Source organism: Podarcis cretensis (assembly GCF_951804945.1).
Source record: "Podarcis cretensis genome assembly, chromosome: 8".
Taxonomy (NCBI): Eukaryota; Metazoa; Chordata; class Lepidosauria; order Squamata; family Lacertidae; genus Podarcis; species Podarcis cretensis.
Window position 1 is genome coordinate 24,594,165 of NC_137177.1, and position 23,632 is coordinate 24,617,796.

The following is a 23,632-nucleotide window of genomic DNA, read 5'->3' on the forward strand; positions in this document are numbered from 1 at the left end:
GAACCATGGGAGGTGCAGACGGCTAGAATGCGCAGAATGGGAACCACAGAATTGGAAATGAAGTTTGTACTTCGGTGGATATGTGAATGATAAGGGGTATTGTGAGTTCCACTCCACAATAAAATATTCATTCTCTAAGCAATTCAGGGACAAATATCATGACATGCTTGAGATCTGCAACTGAATTTCTCACCTAGTGCTGGCTGGGCCAGTATTTGAAAAGGTTGAAAATTTAAACCAAACTTTGGAGTGGGTGGCAGTGAAAGAGAGGGGGGAAAGTCTCTTCTGTTTGGGGAATGGGTACACTGAGGGAGACATAGTCAACCCAACAGGTGTACCAACTTGAATAAAATATAGAGTGGGCAGGTAAGCCCCACCCTGCATTATTAATCACAAGACATAGCGCACACACACCATTTGAATGGCAATGCCCATCAACTTTAGGAGGCCCAGCCCCCTGAAATATTTTATTGGGTGGGGGCAAAGGGACCTTGGCCCCTAGGCATTGTCTCCTATGCAACCCAGTGTGCAGCAGCTGTGGAAAAGGCAAATCCTATGGCTTGGGATCATTACGAAATGGACTAAAAATATAACAGCAGGTATTATAATGCTGTTATACAAGTCTGTGGTGTAACTGCATGTAAAATGGTAAAGGTAAAGGGCCCCTGGACGGTTAAGTCCAATCAAAGGTGACTCTGGGGTTGCGGCGCTCATCTCGCTTTCAGGCTGAGGGAGCCGGCATTTCTCCACAGACAGCTTTCCGGGTCATGTGGCCAGCATGACTAAACTGCTTCTGATGCAATGGAACACCGTGATGGAAACCAGAGCACACAGAAACGCCATTTACTTTCCCACCACAGTGGTACCTATTTATCTTGCACTGTTGTGTTTTCGAACTGCTGTGTTGGCAGGAGCTGGGATAGAGCAATGGGAGCTCACCCCGTTGCGGGGGTTCGAACCGCCAACCTTCTGATCCAAAAGGCTCAGTGGTTTAGTGCATTGTGGAAAGTTCAGGTCACCTCACATCTAAAAGGATATCGTCGAGTTGGAAAGGGTTCATAAAAGGGCAAGCAAAATGATCAAGAGCATGGAGCGGCTCTGCTATGAGGAAAGGTTGCAGTGTTTGGGACTTTGTAAAACTAGGCTTGGCATGGAGATAATGGACCGAGAAAAGATTTTCTCCTCTCACTTTAGATCTCATGGACATCCAATGAAGCTGGATGTTGGAAGATTCAGGAAGTACTTCTTCAGGCAACGAGTAGTTAAACTGTGGCATCTGCTCCCACAGAAGGCAGTAACGGTGACCAACTTGGGTAGCTCTAAAAGAACAACAGACAAATTTGTGGAGGATGAGGTGGCTATTAGCCAGGATGGCTAAGCTCTGCCTCCAGCCTGTGGGCACCAGAGGCCCTGTGGGTGCCAGGGAAGGCCTCTCTGTAATTGCATGTGTGTCTTTAGACACTACACTGGTGACTCCTGGACTCATCTTAAGCCCGACTCTTGACAGCAAAGGAACCTTAAGAAGAATTCCCTGTGCTTCCCAGTAAAGCAATTAGAGAATGATAAAAGTGGTGGGGAAGTTATTAAAATCTGTCCTGGAGAAGGAAACTAATTCTTTGCCCTACAGATGCACATAAAATATTAACTGTGTGAGATTCTTTATTTTATTTTTTTAAGGACAAAAAGAAAGCAGCAAGAAAGACTACTGTTAAATATGCTCATGTTCAGCAGCCAAGGTCTAGACACCGCTTGCCCCTGACAAATGGACAGCGAAACAGCAGTTTCTTTTAAGAATCATTAACTCCCAAGGCTAGTATTAATGGTTCTGGCATAGGATCACATCTAATCTCCTCTCCATTTGAAAAGCTTTAGTTGGGAGCTTCAAGTGTCTCTTGGCTTTGTGAATCTGGAAGTGGCTGAGCATGATTTGCTAATGCCTCGTCCTACGCATGCTTATTCAGATGTCTCACTAAGTCCATGGGCTGACTCTCAAGGAGCAGGAGTGTGGAAGCGCAGACCCAGGTGCCAAATGTGGCCCTCAAAGCCTCTCTTTCCAGCCCTTGAGGATCTCCCCAGGACCCAACCAGGCTCTGGCCTTACATTGTACCCTCCTTGAGTGTTCTTGCCTTGCTGGAATATGTGCTTGAACTTGCACAGAATCATAGAGTTGGAAGGGACCCTGAAGATAATCATCTAGTCCAGTGATGACCAAACTTGGCCCTCCAGCTGTTTTGGGACTACAACTCCTATCATCCCTAGCTAACAGGACCAGTGGTCAGGGATGATGGGAGTTGTAGTCCCAAAACATCTGGAGGGCTGAGTTTGCCTATGCCTGCTCTAACCAAGTGAGCTATCCAGGTATGATTCCTCTTGCTTGCCTGGGTGGACAAAGATGGGTGTGTGCAAAAAGTTGCCTATTCTACAAAGTCAACTTGAGTCCCTGCCCACCACTGGAATGTGGCCCCCAGGTGGTTGCCCAGAAAGCAATGTGGCATGGGCTCCACCACTGAGCTATGATCTTTCTCATCTTATCCAAACCCCCTTTAAGAAATCTGCTTGAAATCACAGGATCTCAGTGGTGTCTATGATGGCTTGGTTATGTCTGCAGAATGGAGGATGGCCGGATCCCCAAGGAAGTGCTCTCTGGGGAACTTCCTTCAAGCACCAGGCACCATGCCTCTTCCTGACCAGTCTCTACAGTCACAGCAGGTGCTTTATCCTTCCAACAGGTTGACTTCATCACCAAAGGCACTCCTGAAACAGATGGCTGCCAACAACCTCACAGAATCATAGGAGTGAAAGGAGGATCCCCCCCCATCCTAAATGAGAAACATGGGAAAGAAATTTTTTTGGGGGGGAAACTTGCCTCAGCTGAGAAGCATACTGTATGGGTAAGAGCACTACCACTTTGTGGAAGCATTAGCGAGGACAGAAGAGACAGAAGAAAGTCGTTCATCGCACAGTACAAACTAGATAAACTATAGAATTCCCTCCCATAAGAAGCAGGGGGTTGGACTAGATGACCCTTGGGTCCCTTCCAATTCTATGATGCTAAGATTCTATGCTTAAGCATAAGGCTCTCAGTGGCTACTGATCCTGATGGCTACATTCTACCTCCATTGTCAGAGACAGTATGCCTCTGAATGCCAGTTGCTGGAAACAGCAGGAGGAGGTTGGGTGGCCATCTGTCATGGATGCTTTTGCTGAGATTCCTGCATTGCAGGGGGTTGGACTAGATGACCCTTGGGGTCCCTTCCAACTCTACAATTCTATGAGAGAATGTTATTGAATTCATATGCTGCTTGTGAACTTTCCAAGAGCATCTGGTTGGATGCTGGACTAGATGGGACTTTGGACTGATCCAGCAGATTCTTCTTATGTTCTTCTGCTTGTGTGTAAGGTTTTTAAGCAGGAAATGTCCTGTTCTAAAAACAAACTCTGGTTCACAAAATGGGAACTATTGTGGAATGAATGTAAATGAATCCCCCCAACAAAAACAAAATATTAAGAGGGATGAAGCACTGCTCTGGGGCTAACAATGCATCATCTAGCCCTACCACCACTAGGACCCTGATCTCAAGTTTGGTACCTTGGACTCATCCGCTGTGCAGTACAAATCTTACAATAAACTAGAAAATCTAGGATTTTGAAGAGGAGCAGAGAACTCCCAAGACTACCCTTTCCTTTAAGCAATCCTTCTCACTGATGCTTTGAGTTTCATAACCATGCTATGTCTCCCCAAACATCTCACAGCAATCCTGTTATTATCATTGCTAAGCCCCACAGAGTGGGAAAGGGAATTAACATGGATTCCCACTGGATATTAGATGGATGACTGCATTGCTAATGAAGCTCAGATAAATAAAGTTGGTGGAAAGCATCTTTCTGAAGCGGAAAATCACTCCCATGTTCTCACCTCCTGGTGTTGATCCATTCTATGCGTTTTGCTGGGGTTATCCCCATCACAAAGAGGTTGAAGGTGCTAAATCACGGTGACTATTTAAAACTAGCATAGTAAATCTTCCCCTGATTTACTAATGCAGCAATAAACTCTTCAAAAGGCAATCAATGTGTGCTAACAAAGTACCACGAGAGGCTGGATGGAAAGCATAATCCATGAATCATTCTGAAGTTGTTCCACTAAGCGAGATGCATTGTCCTTCCTTCCATACCCATAAATATAAGCACAAAAAAGGTGGGAAAATTTTAATGACACTGTGAATAAATAGCCTGGCTTGTGTAGTTTTATGTCTAATGGAATGAGACATGACTTAACAACCATGATTCACACACACACTTAGACGCAAGCATCCACACATACACACATGACATGTTGAAGTGGACTTGTGAGATATTGTATAAATTTCGGGGTGTGTATATATATATATATAGAGAGAGAGAGTGATACATGCCAAAGCATCACTCCTAATCCCAAATTGCAAGGAATAGGCGATCAGTCTATTTCCAGGCAGTGTCAATTTTGCATGTGTTCATTCCATTTTCTTCACTGATCTATGGGGGTTTGTAATTTATGGAATTCATACTTAAATGTGTACTTTATTCCAAAATAAAAATCTAAATAAGTATTTTATCTCATTTCCATTTCTAAACATGCGTTATTCCCCCCCCCATAATAATAACGCATGTTGCTCCTTGATTTAGCACAAGTTGGGAAAGTGCTTCCTAGACTTCCTATAGGCATCTGGTTGGCCATTGCAAAATCAGGATACTGGACTAGACAGCCTGAGCTAGCAGGGTTCATCCTATATTCATTTTTGCTGTGTTCAAAAATTCAGGGACTGAGCAATTTCTTTGTGGTTCTCTGATTAACGGTATTTTCTGCAGAGCACTGTCTGGCAAGGCTTGCTGTTTATTTCCACAGACTTTCCTCTCTGCATGCGAACACCTTCAGTCATTTTTTGTGTGTATTTGACTGTCATACTTTGATAATGTAACAACGTGAAAGCAATGCTTTCAATAGGAAGAAAGCCTGTCTGAGGTAAAACCTGGATGCCTAATCCACTGATTTGCATATGCCAATATACTTATGCACCAATGTGAGCCTTCCATCGCCTCCACACCAAGAAAAGGAGCAGCTATTCTGTAAAAGACAAATGGGAAGAGAAAATTTGTGGCTAGTTTTGTTTCCTTGTTTGGGAACGGATTGCAAACTTTCTTTCCAGCAATCTAGTTTCCTTTCTGAGCGTGCAGCACTCTGATATGCAGAATCAACAGCCACTGCTGCGTTATTTGCATTCATTCGCATAATCCCCAGAGGATTCGGTTGGTCCCGCTTCTCCTCAGAAACACTTTATTGGATGTGTGCGCAGAAATGTCCTTGTCCTATACAACCACAAAATAATGTTGAAGGGCACACGACTGTAACAGACAGGCTTCCAGATAAAGGCCTTGCTAGGGGAAATCTTCTTCAGATGACAACTGCAAAGAACGTTCCCCATAAGGAACGCTACCGACATAATTAGTTGTTGAGGAAGACATCCACATGTCCCCCAAACACTCAGCACCCCAAAAGCATTTCAAGGCCCTGACAGCAGTTTTCACAACTGGGATGATTTCAGGAATGTCTAAACATGAAACAAGCAAAATTATAATTATATTAGAAAATTGGGGGTGGGGGGTTAATAAAAGTAAAACCATTCCAAAACTCAATTCCAACAGGATAATGCCACAAATCATGTGCAGCCCTGTGACTTCTGAAATAAGAATCAACTCTGTAAGAATTGTCAAGCATCTAGACAAGATGAATGTGGGATCATGTAATTCAAAACCACAAGGGATTGATTAGGAGTCAAATGAACCCATACTGAAATGAAGGAGCTAATTATAATATAATATCAAATATTGACAGCCCAGGCCACCTCTTCTTCAGCTTGGATGCCTTTGAGAAAAGTACAGCTTGAAATTTATTTATTTATTTATTTTTTCCGGTTGGAGGTGAATTCCTAGGACCTGCTCGCCTGCCTGAGGCAGGGATGGAGTAATGAGGTTCTAGCACACAGGCATGGTCTCCCTCTGGAGGTCATTAGTCTATATTTAACATTAAGGGATGCTATGCATCTAAGTGCCAGGATCCAACTTCTTAAATAGCCAATTGCATTGGTGCTTCCCTATCTAGAAGCAGAGGGAAATGAAATGAAATGATGGGACAAGGAGGGAGCACCCCTTCAAAGTAGAAGGAAAGCATCAGTTTCATCCCATATTTCCTGTGAATCAATTCAGACTTGTTAGGGTATGGGCGGGGTGGGTTCCCCCCCCCCTTCATGTAGAAAATGATCCTAGAAGCCTTTTAGCTGGTAGATAAGCTTCCCATGCATGCAGAAATGGTGATACAGGAAGGGATGTAAGAAGCCTTCATTTTCTATTCTGCCCTAAAATCATCACACACAGCACTGTTTCCATTCTGCTGCAGTTTGTCTTCTGCTAAAATCTATGTTGTTGCTGTTGTTGTTGTTGTTGTTAAAATTGCTACACAGCCCTTTATCTGAGGATCACAGGGCTGTTTACAATATAAAAGCATAGAAAAACATAACATAGTAACAAACAAAAACAATAGCACACACCCCACAGTTTAAAAAGGCCATAGTTTGCTTAATTAGCCCAAAGCCTGGCTGGGATTGGAGGAATGTTTTTACCTGGCACCTAAAGATATGTAACAAAGGTACCAGGAGAGCCTCTCTAGGTTGAGCATTCCACAAGCAGGGAGCCACCACAGAAAAGGCCCGTTCTCATGTTGCCACTCTCCAGATCTCTCGTGGAGGTGGCACACGAAGAAGGGCCTCAGATGATGATTGCAGGATCTGGGTCAGTTCATATGGGTTCATATGGTATTTGTCTCACTGTGGTAAAATTATGCAAATTATGTAAATAATTGGGTAGACTACATAACTTTTGTTGTCATGAATGCTATTCCGCTACATTCATTTCAGTGCAAAGGAAACATAATGTGAATGGGAGAGACACAACCATTTATGTATCCTTTGGTAACTAGAAGAAACAACAATAGCCAGTACTGATTGCATTCTCTGGATTGATTTGTGTTCAGGACATGGGATGAATAAGTGGACATCAGCACCCCATTAGCACCCCAGTCAGCACCAGGTAGCTGTCCTTGGGTACAGCAATGTAGACCTAATAGGAGCTAACATTTTACTTCCCCCCAAACTGACCCTGGCATAGCATCTCTGTGAAGCACTGCAGGAGATTAAAACTCCAGCAATCCAGAACTGCTCAGAATGCTTGTCTGAAGCAGTAATGGGTACCAGACCTGTCAGAGACCACGATGGTCTTCAGTCAATCACTGACATGATGTTTGCAATCACAACCATATATGGGATTGCAAATAAAGATTTCAGTCTCCCAGGCTATTGAAAGGATCGCTGGGAAATGTCTGTAGGAACAAAGACATTCATATTATGAAAACTGTATTTCAAGTGAATTCTCCCTATCCTGCTTACCACTCAATTGTGAGCTCTTCAAAGTTCCTCCGTTCAGAGAAATGAATCATTAGCACACGAAGGAGTGATGCTTGAGCCTTTGATTAATATTACTGGGGAGTGCCTGGGAATGATTAGTGAGAGATAACACAATAGAAAGGAGGGGGCCTCTGTGCCACTCCAGCATGCCATTCCTTTCCTGACTTGAGAGCTGCATCAACTTGTCTAATGCAATGAATGCCGCCCTTGTTGTAAATGTGTCAAATTAGACCGCGGCTTGTCAGGCTCTCGTTTTCAAGGGTTTCAGATCTTTATCAGGTAGTGTCAGACTAAAGCGACAAAAAACCAGGAAAATGACAAACACACACACTCCTGCTGCCTGCGAATAGAGCAGGGAGGAAACGATTGGCTCAGGGCATCACCTATTACACCTGTGTGTCAACAGCACTCCTGGTTAATGGAAATGTACTTGCAGATGAAGTCCAGCACTTCCCTTGCTTCTCAAATTCATCACACTTGTACATACAAACAGTATGAGAACGGTGATTGGCAGTTAAGCTCCACTCACATGGCACTTGGTTCTGTTTCGTTGGCGTATTCCTCAATGTTAGTTTCCGCATTATATTTGAACTTCGATACAATGGAAAAGCTGCTTCTGGAAATCTAGTGCAAGTTTAGTGCTCATTTCCATGTTAGTTGGTTCCAGAAATGATCTGTTTGCAATCCCACCAACCTAGAAAATTGTGGAAGGAAGGCGATGGAATTGGGGCCAGGACGCCAGCATACAGTTCTTTTCTGCTGTTTTCATGGGGGGAATCAAGTGGGAACAGAAGTATGCATATATGGAAAGGGTGGGAGAATAGTGACATTGCTGAGGGAGAAAATTTCCTTTGAGGGTTCAATAAGGAGTCTCCAACCATATACCCAGTTTAGTCAGACTCCCCCCCCCCCAGTAATGCATTACCAGACAGTGAGAGCTTCTTCTTCTTTGGCAATCACTCATAGCTGAGTAAGATTGTCTTCCATAAACATGGTTTTAACAATGAGTCCATAAGTGACTGTGGAGGCCAATTCTGGAACCACATGTCCTTCCACAGTGGGGACATTGGTTTTACTCAACCCAAGTATTTTGCAACCTTCTGTTACATCTTCTCTGGAATTATTTTTCACTCCAGCAGTCAGCGTTAACCTCCTCCTAAACTGGTTCTTAATGGTTTTGTGGTTAGGCCTTAGTGACACCGGCCTTACTAATAACAGGTTTTGCAGAATTTATAGCTCATCATCCAACAATGTTTGTTTATTGTGCTATGCCACGGCGACTAGTGTGAATGAAATTTAGCATAGTGTGCTGGTATATCTGTCAAAAAGCCGCAGTTTCATAAAGCAACAGGCACTGCAGTGTGAAAGGAACATTAGAAAATGGAACAGAAGCACTGGCACAGGACAACTAATGCAATATTCCCCATGTCAGAATGCACCCCACATCCTAAGAGGGAGCTTGCAAGATCAGTGGTGTCACCAGAGAGCAAACATCAGAATAAATTGTTGCACAGAACACTGTCCAATTTATGGTCCTCTTTTTCCCAGTACTTTTTTTAGGGGAAGGGCTTAGTGTTAGGGAATCTCCATTGCATGGAGAAGGTCTCAAGTTTCATTCCTGGCATTGCCAGGGAAGTCTAGGGTTGCCCACTGCTGGAACTCAATAGAACTATTGCCAGTCAGTGTAGATAATACTGAGCTTGATAGACCAATGGCTGCCCAGCAACCTCAGTCTGCCCTTAGTTAGCTCCCATCTGCCAGCATGGTGTAGTGGTTAAGAGATGTGAACTCTTAATCTGGTGAACCAGGTTCGCTACCCCACTCCTCCACATGCAGCTGCTGGGTGACCTTGGGCTAGTCACACTTCTCTGAAGTCTCTCAGCCCCACTCACCCCACAGAGTGTTTGTTGTGGGGGAGGAAGGGAAAGGAGATTGCTAGCTACTTTGAGACTCCTTAAGGGGAGTGAAAGGCAGGATATCAAGTCCAAACTACTACTCCTCCTCCTCCTCCTCCTCCTCTTCTTCTTCCTTACAACTATCCCAGGGGGTGGCACTGGCTGTCAGCCAGTGGCGTAGTGTGGGTTGTCAGCACCCGGGGCAAGGCAAATAATTTGCGCCCCCTAACCCGTGGATTTGCGCCCCCTAACCCTACCCCTAACCCTAACCCCCAGATGTTGCGCCCGGTGCGGCCAGCCCCCCTGCACCCCCCACGCTACGCCACTGCTGTCAGCTTCTTCCTGCTTATTTCAATGGGCCAGTGGTCAGACAATGTGCTCCTATTACTTTTTAATGCATACAATTCCACATGAACTTAAACTCTATTTGGGTGTTACCCAAATAAGAACCAGATGAGGAGGAGAGTGTGGCAATGTTCTCTGGGCCTTGGTGGTCATCACTGCCTCTTGCAGCTGTGAGTTCCATAATTTAACTACACAATGCTTGAAGAAGTACGTTCTTTTATCTCTCCTGAATCTTGCAACATGGGAGTCCCAATGTTATGGGAGACAGAGAAAAAAATGTCCCTTTTTTATAATAATTTTTATTAGTTTTCCAATTTTAAAACAAAACAACCACAACAACATAAAAACATCGACAAATACAAACAAACACACAAATATAAGTTCTTAACCTCATTTTCATAAGCCTCCTTTCTCGGATTTCCCCATACCTCACCCTGCCCACTTTCTCCATGTCATGCAAAATTGTATGAACTTCTGACATGGTGCCTCTCTAAACAAAAAAGTCCCAAACATTGCAACATTCCATCAGAGCAGAGCTGCCCACTAATGGGAATGCTGAGCTGAATATTTAGGGCTCCCAACTCCAGGAGAAAATTCAGAGGAGAGTTTGGGATGTGTCCTTTGTTTTCTGGCCATAGAGAAATCTGCAGCCATGTAGATTCCTAGATTCTCTTACTTGCATCTACTGGAATTTGCTATGCAAGTTTCTTAGGTCATGAAACTGCCATTTAAATGTTTTCTGATGGCCTAAAGATGGAGATTTATACTAAGTCTGTCTGCTTTGAAACCCCACCATAAAAAGGTGCCTTCAACAAACAGATTTGTTTCATTATCCTCAGAAACCCCACCATCACCAGCAGCAAAGCAGCCAAAACACTGGAAATAACAAATAGCTTCCAAGTCTTTTTAAGAACAATTTACGGCAGATCTCACAGTGTACTCCATATGATCTCATACATACCTGGGTGTCTGTGCTAAAGGAAGTGCATGGCCCAGCACAGTGTATCAGAGATTATGGGCGCAATAAATATTGGACTGAGGATCTATGATAACATCTATTATGGCTTTATGAAATATTTATATTGCCTGAATACATATTGCTTCCTGAACAGCTCATTCTGGGGAGGTTTAATGAAAGACATCTGTCGCTTTCACTGAAATCTACCCATGGACAAAATATGCTCTCATCTCCTCCTCCAAGCCACAGTCTTTGGGGGTTTACAGAACCAGCAGATTGGCACTGAAATATGCCATATTTACTTTCTAAAGGGCAGTCATGGGAGAGACAAGGAAAGTGACATATTGATGTACGCACACAGAGTCTTTCACTAAGTTTTGGAAATGAGCTTACTTTGTGAAGCACTAAGATCAACCTTAGCACAAAGCACTGGCTTTTTTTGAATGGGGGCAATAAAAAAAGAGCACTGTGGGTTGTAAATACGGCAAAAATAAAATAAAAATGGAACCATAGGAAGACATGGGGCTAAGAAAATAGGTAAAGGTAAAGGGACCCCTGACCATTAGGTCCATCTGTGGCTGACTCTGGGGTTGTAGCACTCATCTCACTTTATTGGCCAAGGGAGCCGGCGTACAGCTTCCGGGTCATGTGGCCAGCATGACTAAGCCGCTTCTAGTGAACCAGAGCAGCACATGGAAATGCCGTTTACCTTCCCGCTGGAAAGTACTTGCATTTTGACATGCTTTCGAACTGCTAGGTTAGCAGGAGCAGGGACCAAGCAATGGGAGCTCACCCCGTCTTGGGGTTTCGAACCGCCGACGTTCTGACTGGCAATTCTGTGGTTTAACCCACAGCACCACCCACGTCCCTTTAAGAAAATAGATGCATCCATTTATGTCTACATTTCCACCCTTCACCTTTCCCGATGAGCCAACTTGGCAATTAATGGCATATACGCAACCCATAAATTTTCAGGCACAAGGCACAGGCATGGGAAGGATGGCTCACTTTGACCAACTCCATCAGTCCTCCTCTCTCTTCCTCAGCCGTCATCTAGAGGCAAGCCATTCCATCAAGCTGCCTCAGTGGGAGGAGAAGGGAAGAAGGACTCCTTCCATCAGCTTTTGCTGAAAGACCAGCTCCATCAGGCACCTCCTGCCTCAGAACTGTGCCACCTGGTCATTAGAAGAACAATGGTTTAAGAATTAGTGCCTGATCTTGTTTTCCCCCGCTCTTCCCTCCATGTCCTTTCCCCCTTTTATGCCCTGTTTTTGTTTTAGATTTTAAGCCTGCTGGGATGGACTGTCTTATTTTAATTGGTGGTATGTAAGCCACTCTAACAGCCTTTTTGGCTGAACAGCAGAGTACAAATGCTCTAAATAAATAAATGTTAATCAGCAGCACATGCCATTGGTTTGTCTGCGTACTGTGTATCATTATCATTATTGTCCCTACTGAAAGCGAACTTGGGTGGCTGAGTGCCAATCAGTTTGGAAATGAAGCAGAGCCACTAATGTTTCAATATGCCTATAGGGACTCCCAAGGCATGCAGAAGCATATAAGTTTGTAAATTAATATGGCTTCTGCATGGAGCCTCCCCCCCCCAAAGTATATTGAAACTTTCATGGTCTTGCTTTACTTTGGAGAATCTTGGTTAGAGAGTGGACTTCACCTGCTGCCATCACACTGATAGAGAGAGATGCTTGTAGGAAAGGAAATAATAAAGTTATTTTTTGTAGGGTGTTTCTTGTTCTAGTCTTAACTTGTCAAGGGAAGAACAAAACAGCCACGATTCCTCCTTTGTTATCTCAGAGAATAATTAAAGATGACCTGTCATCTTGAAGTCCACAAGGAAAGCATGAGGAGGAAGAGGATGCTGGAAACAGAACACAAGCTGAAAATATTGGTCTATATTTGGGTGCAGCCCCAAAAAATGTAGAATTGTTTTTCAATTATTATTTTTTAAGTCATAATGGGAAAAATCAGAACTTTGTAAGACTTCCTTACACTCCAGTACACACTTCCCCCTTATTTTTCTATTCACTTGTATTACTATTTTTTTTAACGATCTATGGGTGGCTCCATAATGTTTTTAGTATTTAGGGCCTCTGAAGGTCTTAATCCAGCCCTGGATGAATGGAAATTTGTACAGTAGGCTATGTTCTACACAAACTTGTTTACCATCCTAGAAAGCAAGAGACATCATCAAAGTTCAGAAGGGAGGGGTGTGTGACCTGGGAGAGTCCTGGGGGCCAGATAGAGTGACTTGGAGGTCTGCATTCAGGCCTGATGATTACTGTCCCTGCCCTATACCTTGGGCTCCTATAAAATCCTCTGCAACTCATAGCATAGCAGTTTCTCCACAAGACAGGGCTCCGTGTCCCAGCTACACAAAGGTTCATAAGATCAAGTGATTTGAGGGTGCAGGATATGAAGGTGTTTCAAGAGGGAAGAAACTTGTGTATCCCAGGCTGCATATATGTAGAATATTTATCATGGCACACATACACCCCTTGAAAAGGATAAGACGGGATTTACAGCTTTAACATGCTGGGCCCCCAAATATGGTTCTGCATAGCCCTTCCCAATTAAGTTAATCCAGCCTTAGCCAAGGACTGAGTGGGCTGTGGGAAATGAACTGTAGTTTCCATGGAAACATATTGTTTTGATCTGACTGCAATTATAGCAATGGGGGAGGCTACCTCCTATTCAGTGTGGCCTCTTGTAACCTTCATGAAAACCAGCAAAGAATAGTATCTGGAGATTTCAGTGGCTCGGGCAATGTTAAATGGATATTGCCAAAGGCCACAGAATTTCATATCGTGCCAGGACACGAGGGGCCATCTCTGGAGATGAGGGGCCCGTTTGCAACCTTCCATCTGCCGCGCTAAAAGTTCTCACATGGCGAGTTTACTGCCTCATTTTCTCACAGACAGCCATTTGGCTGAACCTATCCCTACAGGAAAGCTCCAAACATGCAATAACTTTTAAAGGGCTTTTATCCAACAGTCATCCTCTGGGGTGATTTTATCAGCTGCAAAATGAATATGAAAATAAGCCCTAAGAATGAGAAGAATGCAAGAACCATAGGAAGAGCCCTCCTCCATCAGACCAGCATCCTGTTTTGCACAGCAGCCAATCAGAAGTCTCTGGGGAGTCTGCAGGCAGGACATGAAGCCAATAGCCTTCTCCCACTGTGCCTCCCCAAAGACTGGTAGTCGGTGAAAGATTGCATATAGTGCTAATAGGCCATGCAACTGCTGATAGACTTTTCCACGCCTCTGTTTCATTCCTTTCAAAGCTGTCTAAGCTATTGGCCACAGTAACATTCCTTAAGTTAACTATGCACAGTGCAAAGAAGTAGGTTCTTTGCAGATACCTCTTATGTGGGTGTAGGTGGCGCCTTTCTGGCTACGTAAGAATCCACACTTACCTCAGAACTTCAGAAACAGAATAAATGATATTAGGAAGCTGGCCCACATCTCCTAAGGGTGTGTGCATTGTGAATGGGAAAAAAATCAATTTGCTTCTCATTTGAACTCAAACCTATGTAATTCACACTTCCCAAGCAGGGATATACCAATTTATACAAGTAGGTAGCAATGTAACCATATCTGCATAACACAACTGATGTCACCCATCTACTGTCCTACAACAAGTCCAGTATGATAATAGGAATTGCCAATGTTTTGGAGCCCCTGGGAACAATTGCCAACCAGAGGAGCTGACATGAGCACTACAGATGATGATATTAATGTTGATGTCCATATGCTACCTTCCTCACATTCCAAGCGGTATGTGCCACCACACTAAAGACACAATTCTTATAATTCTACAAACAGACCTCCTGATAGTATCTACTGGATGCCTTCTTCTGCAGAGCACAACTGGGTATATAAGAGGCAATATTATATTTTAGGTGTCCTGGTCCAAAGGAGCATTGGGCTTTGCATGTCAGAATCAGCACCTTGAACTTAGTAATAACAACAACAACCTTATTATTTTTACCCTGCCCTTGATGGCTCCCAGCAGAATATTAAAAATATGATTAAAATATCAAACATTAAAAACTTCCCTAAGCAGGGCTGCCTTCAGATGTCTTCTAAAAGTTGTATACTTAACCTTGGGTTAAATACTTAATTTGTTCCGGAGGTCTGTTCTTAACCTGAAACTGTTCTTAACCTGAAGCACCACTTTAGCTAATGGGGCCTCCGCGCCGCCAGAGCACGATTTCTGTTCTTATCTTGAAGCAAAGTTCTTAACCTGAAGCACTATTTCTGGGTTAGCGGAGTGTGTAACCTGAAGCATATGTAATGCGAGGTACCACTGTAGTTCTTTATTTCCTTGACATATTGAGCATGTTCCAAGGGGAGGGTGCCACTACCAAGAAAGCCCTTTGCCTGGTTCCCCGTAACTTCACTTCTTGCAGTAAGGGAACCAACAGAAGACCCTCAGAGGAGGACCTCAGTGTCAGGGCTGAGCGATGGGGGTGGAGACGCTCCTTCAGGTATACTGGACTGAGGCCATTAAGGGCTTTAAAGGTCAGCACCAACACTTTGAATTGTGATCAGAAACACATTGGGAGTCAATGAAGATCCTTTAGGACTGGTGTTATGTGGTCCTGGTGGCTACTCTCAGTCACCAGTCTAGTTGATGTATTCTGGATTAGCTGTAGTTTCTGAGTCACCTTCTAAGGTAGCCTCATGTAGAGCACATGGCAGTAGTCCAAGTGGGAGATAACCAGAGCATGCACCACTCTGCCTAGACAGTCTGTGGGCAGGTAGGGTCTCAGCTGGCATACCAGGTGGAGCTGGTAGACAGCTGCCCAGGAAACAAAATTGACTTGTGCCTCCTTGGACAACTGTGAGTCCAAAATGACTCCCAGGCTGTGCACCTGGCCCTTCAGGGGCAGGGCTACCCCATTCAAGGCCAGGGAATGCCACACACAAACATGCCCCTGTCCCCACAAAACAGTACTTCTGCCTTGTCAGGATTCAACCTCAATCCGTTAGCCACCATCCATCCTCTAACCATGTCCAGACACACAGGATCTATACTGCTTTTACTAGTTCTGATTTGAAGGAGAAGTAGAGCTGGGTATCAGCTGCATACTGGTGAACACCCAGCCCGAACCCCCTGATGATCTCTCCCAGTGACTTCATATAGATGTTGAAAAGCATTGGGGAGAGGATGGAGCCCTGAAGCACCCCACAAGTGAGAGCCCAGGGGTTTGATCACTAACCCCCCAGCAACACTTTCTGGACACGGCCCAGCAGAAAGGAGTGGAACCACTGCATAACAGTGCCCCCAGCTCCCAACTCCTCTAGACAGTCCAGAAGGATGTCATGGTCAATAATGTCAAAGGCAACTGAGAGATCCAGCAGGACCAGGAAACAGCTTTCACCTCTGTCCCTTGGCCCACTAGCTGATTGGCACAGACAAACTTCAATCAAATACACATTATAACCTGTTCTGTTGGCAACAAAAGAATGATTCTCCCAAACCTAATTTCAGTGGGATGGGTAGAGAGGACACATTTGCATCCATTACATGCTGGTAACTTCTGTGGCAGCCAGGTGATTTCCAGATCCTATTCCTTGCAGAGGATAGACATAAGAACATGCTTTACTGCCCTTGGAGAAAAGCAGTAACATTCTTTAAAATCTGGCACAGCAACACCATGTACTGTTTAGTTAACACTGGTTTTCCTTGTTTATGGCTCCCTTGGCATCCTTCCTGGAATTAATGTATTTGCTTTACATTCTCAAGCAACAAAGACCTTTTTGGAGAGCAGAGCTGACCAGTTATGAATTAATAACTGCATGGCATGCAAAGGAGGTAGAATATAACATGGTAGGAACATTCCCTGCAGTAATCATGCTATAATGCAGTAATCACCCATATATTTAATGGGTGTGCACTGAATATGAGATTCGGATTGGGCCCCAATTCAGGAATTAGGAATGCCGGCTGATTTGGTTTTGGACTTATTTTGAAGGAAGACACCCACTTTGTCTTGGAATGGCCACAGGGATCTCTGAAGTGACCCACTTGAAATCAGGATTTGGGTTAGTCAGAATAGGTAGATAGGTTGATAGGCTGCAAAAAAAAGGAGATTCCTTACTTAATACTTTGTGAAAGCTGGACAAATCGCTCCCATTAAATTACTTCTGTTGGTGCCTGTCATCCAAAGCCATTGCCTCAAACAATACAGCAGCTTAATAGGATTCCTTCAGAGTGGGTGGATCTGCCAATTTTGCTTTCTTTCGGTTTCTCATTCCCTCAGATCCCACCCCCCACTTTGTAAGTTCAGTTCATAGTCCCGTATCTGTTTGCAATTTTTAAAAATAAAAAGTTGTCCAATGACATAATGGCAGAAGGGCAACAAGCTCTCATCTTAATACCTGCAGTCCTTGGACCAAGGGGGTGGAGATAGGTAAGGGTGAACTGAAATAAAGTGACTCATGAGGCCACAGTTCCCCTTCAGCAAGCTGCTTGCAGGGAGCTATCCATGGTGCTGCAATCACTGGCTTGCCATGCTGACTTGACCTTTGGCCCTGTAGATATGATGTGGAGGGGAAAGAACAGTGGATATGTGTGCAGTGGTCTGTATGATGAACCACTAAAGTAAAAGTAGCAGCTTCTGAAGCCTTGTGCCATGTCTGCCTTCCCCAACTAGCTATTAGAGCTTCCTAGACAGGAAGGGGTGTAAGAGGGCTTCCTGTTTTGGTTGGGTTTTGCTTGAGCAACAAGGTATTCTTAAATTCCAGTGTATCCCTGTATATTTGGTTGTTTTTCAGACGTGGCTTCTATCTTATTCCTTGGTTCATCCCTCCTGGTTGTGCTTCACCCCTGACCTCTGACGTGTTTCTTGGTCCTGCTTCCTGGTGAGTCCTGATTTGCTCTTTGGTCCTGACTTCTAATTTGTCCCACAGCACCCAGTTTCTGACTCTGTTATCCATGGCCTAACCCTGACACAAAGCTGAAAAGAAGCCTGAGGTCTTGGAAAGCCACTGCTCGTTGGAGGAAGCAATACTATGCAGCATAAACAAATGGTTTGATTCAGTACAAAATGGCTTTGTAAATCATCCAGAAATTTTGATTTCTGAAGCAGAATTTAAACCCAGGTCATCCTGCTCTGAATGTATATCTACAATGCAACAATGGCACTCAACACCTGATTATCCGGCCTGCATTGAATTATGCATGTCATACCGATTAATTTTTTTGTTCCTTGAATAGATGAGTGCAGCTCTTAGAATTCATTTTCCTGAGTGAACCCATGAGTTTGCAAATTAGTCATTCATTTCCCATTAATGGACTTCGGCACTTGCGTCAAATGCCTTCTTTTTGCCACCATTTCTTGCCAGTAAATGTGTTTGCTTGGTTGTTCATGTAAAGGGAATATAAATAGGCAGGGTCTTGAGCCATGCAAATGCAGCTTGGTATTCATGCAGTAACCCTAGTGATGCCGTTGCTCACTTTTCCCCCTTCTATATCTCTATTTAATGTTACATGGCCTGATCTGAGTCTCAGTGAATCCACAGAGACGCCCATTGACTTTTCTGTGCTTTGGACAAGGACCATAAAACCTGCTATTTACATCGTATATATCTGGCTGCAGTTTCCATAGAGTTAAAGGCTAGCTGAATGAAAATTCTGAATTCAAGGCAGCCTCTCCAGCTTATGACTCCCAGCGCCTTAAGGGAATTGGCTGGGTGTATTTTTCTGTACGTATTTAGTGTAAATGAGGCATCCACATAGAGGGATCATAAGCAATTTCCATCCCCACTCCAAATCAGCCAAAGGGTTTCAACTCCCACCCTGCACAATGTAATCAATTGTGCTGGAAAACTTTTTCCAGACTGATTGTCAGTAATTTGCAACAAACGACTCCTTAGAGGAAGAAGGCCGGCTCTGAGTTTTATCTTATCTTTGTCAGCTTGGAAAGGCCATCTTTGGAAATAATAACGGATTCAGCTGCTTGTCGATTCTCATGGCTTTGTCTGGAGGTGAGGCACAAGAGGGCAGGAAACGTGACTGGGCTCTCACCTCTAGCAACAGTCACAGCTATTAACATACCCCTTACATTGCGCTTTGGCTATGATGCACTGTTGGGGTTGAAATATTCTGCAATTACAGAAAAGTCACTGGGGATCGCAGTGTATGTATCTTAGCTACAGGATCACTGTCCCTGGATGGTATGGGAGGATTGTTCTTAAGGGTGTGATTGAGTTGCAGCAATTTGTGGTAAGAGAAGGAGACGGTGAGCTGTAACGCCATGCTCATTTACAATACCATATGCTCTTATTGTCTCTTATTGTTGGGGACTGGGCAGAAGAGGAATGGTGGAGACTGCCTCCCCATCATGACCCTTCCAGGGTGGAGGAAGAGGAAGAGGAAGAGGAAGAGGAAGAGGAAGAGGAAGAAGAAGAAGAAGAAGAAGAAGAAGAAGAAGAAGAGGAGGAGGAGGAGGAGGAGGAGGAGTTTGGATTTGATATCCCGCTTTATCACTACCCTAAGGAGTCTCAAAGCGGCTAACATTCTCCTTTCCCTTCCTCCCCCACAACAAACACTCTGTGAGGTGAGTGGGGCTGAGAGACTTCAGAGAAGTGTGACCAGCCCAAGGTCACCCAGCAGCTGCATGTGGAGGAGCGGAGACGTGAAACCGGTTCCCCAGATTACGAGACTACCGCTCTTAACCACTACACCACACTGGAAGACAGTATAGATTTACAACAGTGGTTTTGGGAGATCACAGCTCAGAGGCAGACGAGGGGGAAGTTGGGAAATAATGGGAGAAGAGGAGGAGAAGGAGGCAGAAGCGGAGCGGCAGCTGACTGACACGGTGTCATCAGAAAGCATCCCAGAACCCAGAGAGCCTTAAAAGTAGGAGAGCAAAGAGCTGAAAGGCAGAGGGCACGTAGCAGCACTCGTAGAAGTGACGAATGAGGAAGTGGGAGGGACTGGTGGTGGAGATTCACTCGGGACAACACCGTTATCCAAGAGGCTGGGTTCTATAGCCTCTCTCTGTAAATATGAAAATAAAAAAGGATGGTAAGAAACCTTTCCTTGTCTTTATACTTTCCTGAACAACCAGCCGGGAGCCGCTGACAGCATCCTGACACTTATTTACCATAACATGAGAAGAGCCCTGCTAGATCCATCTACACCAGCATCCTGTTGTCACATTGGCCAACCTATGCCTATGAAAAGTCCACAAGCAGAATTGTAATGCAACAGCACTCTCCCAACTTGGGATTCTCAGCAACTGGCTTTCAGAAGACAGTACACAACTCTCAAATCGAATAACCATTGATAGCCTTATCTTCCACAAATCTTCTTTTAAAGCCATCCAAGCTGACGGCCATCAGTACATCTCGTGGGAGCAAATTCCATAGTTTACTTGTGCAGGGTGTGAAGAAGAATTTTCTTTTCTCTGGGCTGCATCCAATATTCTCCGTCTGCTAGGCCAGGGGTGCTCACACTAACAGATGTGAGAGTTTTAATGCTGCAGAACAGAGGAATTTGACACAACATTTGCACGAGCAGAAACTCATTGCAAAGTTACTAGCAAACTGCTCATGCAGTCCTTGGAACTACTATGTTCTGCTGCTGCCAAAAAGAAAAAAAAGTCAGTGGAACTAATATAAGTGCCTTTAACTTAGCATTACATTGTATAACACTCTTTCCTGAACCTTCAGTGTCATTGAATAGTCCTTGTTCTACTATTATGAGGGAGGGAATAAGCTTCTCTCTATCTCCTTTCTCCAGAACATGGATAACTTTGTATATCACCCCGTGCTCACTTTTTCTTCTAAACTAAAGAGTCCAAATGCTGTAACCTTTACTTCATGAAGGAATGTATTCCTGTTGCCTTGGCAACAGTGTTTCATTCCCTTGTTGCCCATTCACAGTGTGGGAAATGAGAGGGCTTTGTTGGCCCTCAGTGATGTCGCAAGGTATATTGTCACAGGGAACCAGGCAGAGGGCCTTCTCAGTAGTGGTGCCCTCTCCGTGGAAGACCCTCCCTTCAGATGTCAAGGAAATAAACAACTATCTGACTTTTAGAAGACATCTGAAGGCAGCCCTGTATAGGGAAGTTTTTAATGTTTGATGTTTTATCATGTTTTTACTATTCTGCTGGGAGATGGGCAGGGTGTAATAATAAAATTGTTATTGTTATTAGCTATGAGGTGCTATGTAATGAACAATCTCATAAACTGATCCTCTATTGGCTGAGGTCACACCATGAGGAGCAATGAGTTCTTGATGTTGGTTCCTACCAAGAGGGAGAGAGAAGAGGCAATGTGCAGGGGGTCAAATGTACTAAACTTCTCCCTTAAGTTGGCACCAATTTGTGAAGGACATTTCTGAAGCTTCTTCCATTTGTGAGCAGTCCCTGCACAATTAGAAGCCCAGACAGTCAGAATCTAAATTTCACAGGGAGCTTCACAACTCTTCCTCATTTTATACCTTCTCTTTCCATAAGTTGGAAGGTGATAGACACAGTGACAGGGGTGGAGCTTAGGGAATCCATCTATGTTCTTTTTGCTTGTGTGTAGGCTTTACACATGAGCAGAACTCAGGGTGGCTGTTTCCATTGCTTCACCCTCTTTCCATGCAACCTTGGAAAATTCAGGACAAAGGGAAGTATTTCTACATGTTGTTAGACCATTGTTGGAGTATGGCATTCACTCCCACAAGAGGTAGTGATGCTCACCAACTTGGAATGCTTGAAAAGAGGGGTGGACACATTCTTGGAGGAGAAATCTATCAATGGCTAATAGCCACAATGGCTGTCTTCTACCTCCACCGTTGGTGGCAGTATACATCTGAATCCAGTTACGAGGAACCACAGGAGGGCAGAATGCTGTTGCTCTCATGTCCTGCTTGTGGACTTTTCATAGGCCTCCATAGCTCTTATTAAGCAACCTTCTATTTGACAATCCTGCCCTGTTCCACTCTATCCCCTCCATATATTAGGGATGCCAATCAACATTTCTTTCTAGAGGAGTCATCGTTTTAACACTGTTAATTCCTAATATACACAGTGAAGTTTCTGTACCCTCGTTGTAACACACCGCTGCATGACAAATGACACATTACACTTTAATGCTTTTCATCTACCACATTTTCAATAGTTTTTGGTACAGCTTATCAATCTTCCATTTCGTATCTTACAGAATATAGACAACTATAATGAAGCACTCTCTCCTCTTCCTTTCTTTTTCTTTTTTTCTTTCTAAACCATATTCGTTGTTCATTCTCCAGCAACTAACTCAGGGACCAAGAGCACAAAACATAACAAAAAATTTCCTCTTATTTTGTTCTAGGTTGACCATGTTTCTGCAACTTACAGAACATAGGATGCTGCTTCATCCTATGCTGAGTCAGACCACTGGTCTTATCTAACTCAGTGCTGTCTACACTGACTGGCAGTAGCTCTCTGAGGTTTCAGGTGGGGGTCTTCGCCAACCCTACCCGGAAATATCAGGAGTTGAACCTGGAACCATTTGCATGCAAAGGAGCCGAAGCTCAGTGACTGAATGCATTGAGAAACAGTCTTCCTCACCACCAGATATTGTGAACTCCCATTGTCCTTGACCATGCACCATGCTGGCTACAGCTGATGATAATTTAAGTTCAGAGTTCCTAGAAGGCATCAGGCTGGAGGCCTCACATTCAGGTGCCACCATCCCCTGTCAAAAGCATCTCAGCCAGCACAGTTAGGAAAGGCCTGTTCCTGAGGAAAGCTCTCATTGACCAGAGCGGAGCAGTCCTCCTGATGCCCTCCAGATGTTGGCCTCCCTGGGGCTGATGGGAGATGTAGTCAAAAACCTCTGGAAGGCACCAAGTTAGGGAAGGATAGCCTTGGCAATACTGTTCTAGAGAGACCAGCTATTTGGTAGAAGACAGCTTCCCATGTTGAATCTCTCTATTAGGAGTTTTCAGTTGCATAGAGCTTCCAGAATACAGTGGTGCCTTGCAAGATGAAATTAATTCGTTCCACGAGTTTTCTCGTCTTGTGATTTTTTCGTCTTGCAAAGCACGGACTTTGGAAAAGCTTCAAAAATCACCAAAGTCTTCAAAAACCTCAAAAAAGGCTACCACACCGCGTGCTATGAGTTGCTCCTCGAAGTGAATGCACGGTTTTAAGAAAAAGGAAACAAACTTGCAAGACAAAGGAAACAAACTTGCAAGACATTTTCGTCTTGCGAAGCCCATAGGGAAATCCGTCTTGCGAAGCAACTCAAAAAACGAAAAACTCTTTCGTTTTGTGAGTTTTTCGTCTTACAAGGCATTCATCTTGCAAGGTACCACTGTAATTATGCCACATATTATGATATATATCCAACAAATTAGTGCACCTCCCAAAGACAGTGATTGGTTCCTGGTGACTTTGAAACCTGGTGGTCATGATTACAATCTTGTAATCATGATTACAATCATGTAGTATACAAATCTCATGAAATAAGTAAAATAAAATAATAAACTTCTGTGCACGCATGCACACAACCCCTGCAAAGTAATTAAAAGTATGTAAAACGTTTTATGCACTTCTTTTCTTCCTAGATAAGTGCCAAAGTGAGTATATCCAAAGCTGGATAACGTAGTGTGCCAAAGGGGTTTGATGTTTTAATTTGCAGTATGTAAAATTAATGGACCCAGAAAGCCTTGCCTTAAATTCATTGGCAAAAGTAATCTATACACTTGTCTGATTGTTTCCAATGGATGTTCACCTAAAATTGCCTCCTTGGACACCACCTTGTAAAGAGCCACTTCCCATGCAGAACAGCTCCATGGCTGCCGCCAGCAGTTTCTAAGCAATGTTCCCTAGACTTTTCCCTGCTTGTTCATTCATATGCTTTTATTACTAACTGCAAATACTCCACATGGGGATGCTGTGTCTTCAGTTTGAATAACAGGGAAAGAGGTGA

General features: G+C 44.0%; 1 long non-coding RNA gene across 1 annotated transcript in view; it reads right to left on the reverse strand.

The window, feature by feature from the left end:
* Window positions 1–22,826, reverse strand: part of LOC307221789 — a 648,559-nt gene extending 625,733 nt beyond the window's left edge. The window contains exon 1 of the long non-coding RNA XR_013841517.1: window positions 22,749–22,826. This is a non-coding gene — a long non-coding RNA (uncharacterized lncRNA). The remainder of the gene's footprint in view (window positions 1–22,748) is intronic.
* Window positions 22,827–23,632: the final 806 nt, after the last annotated feature.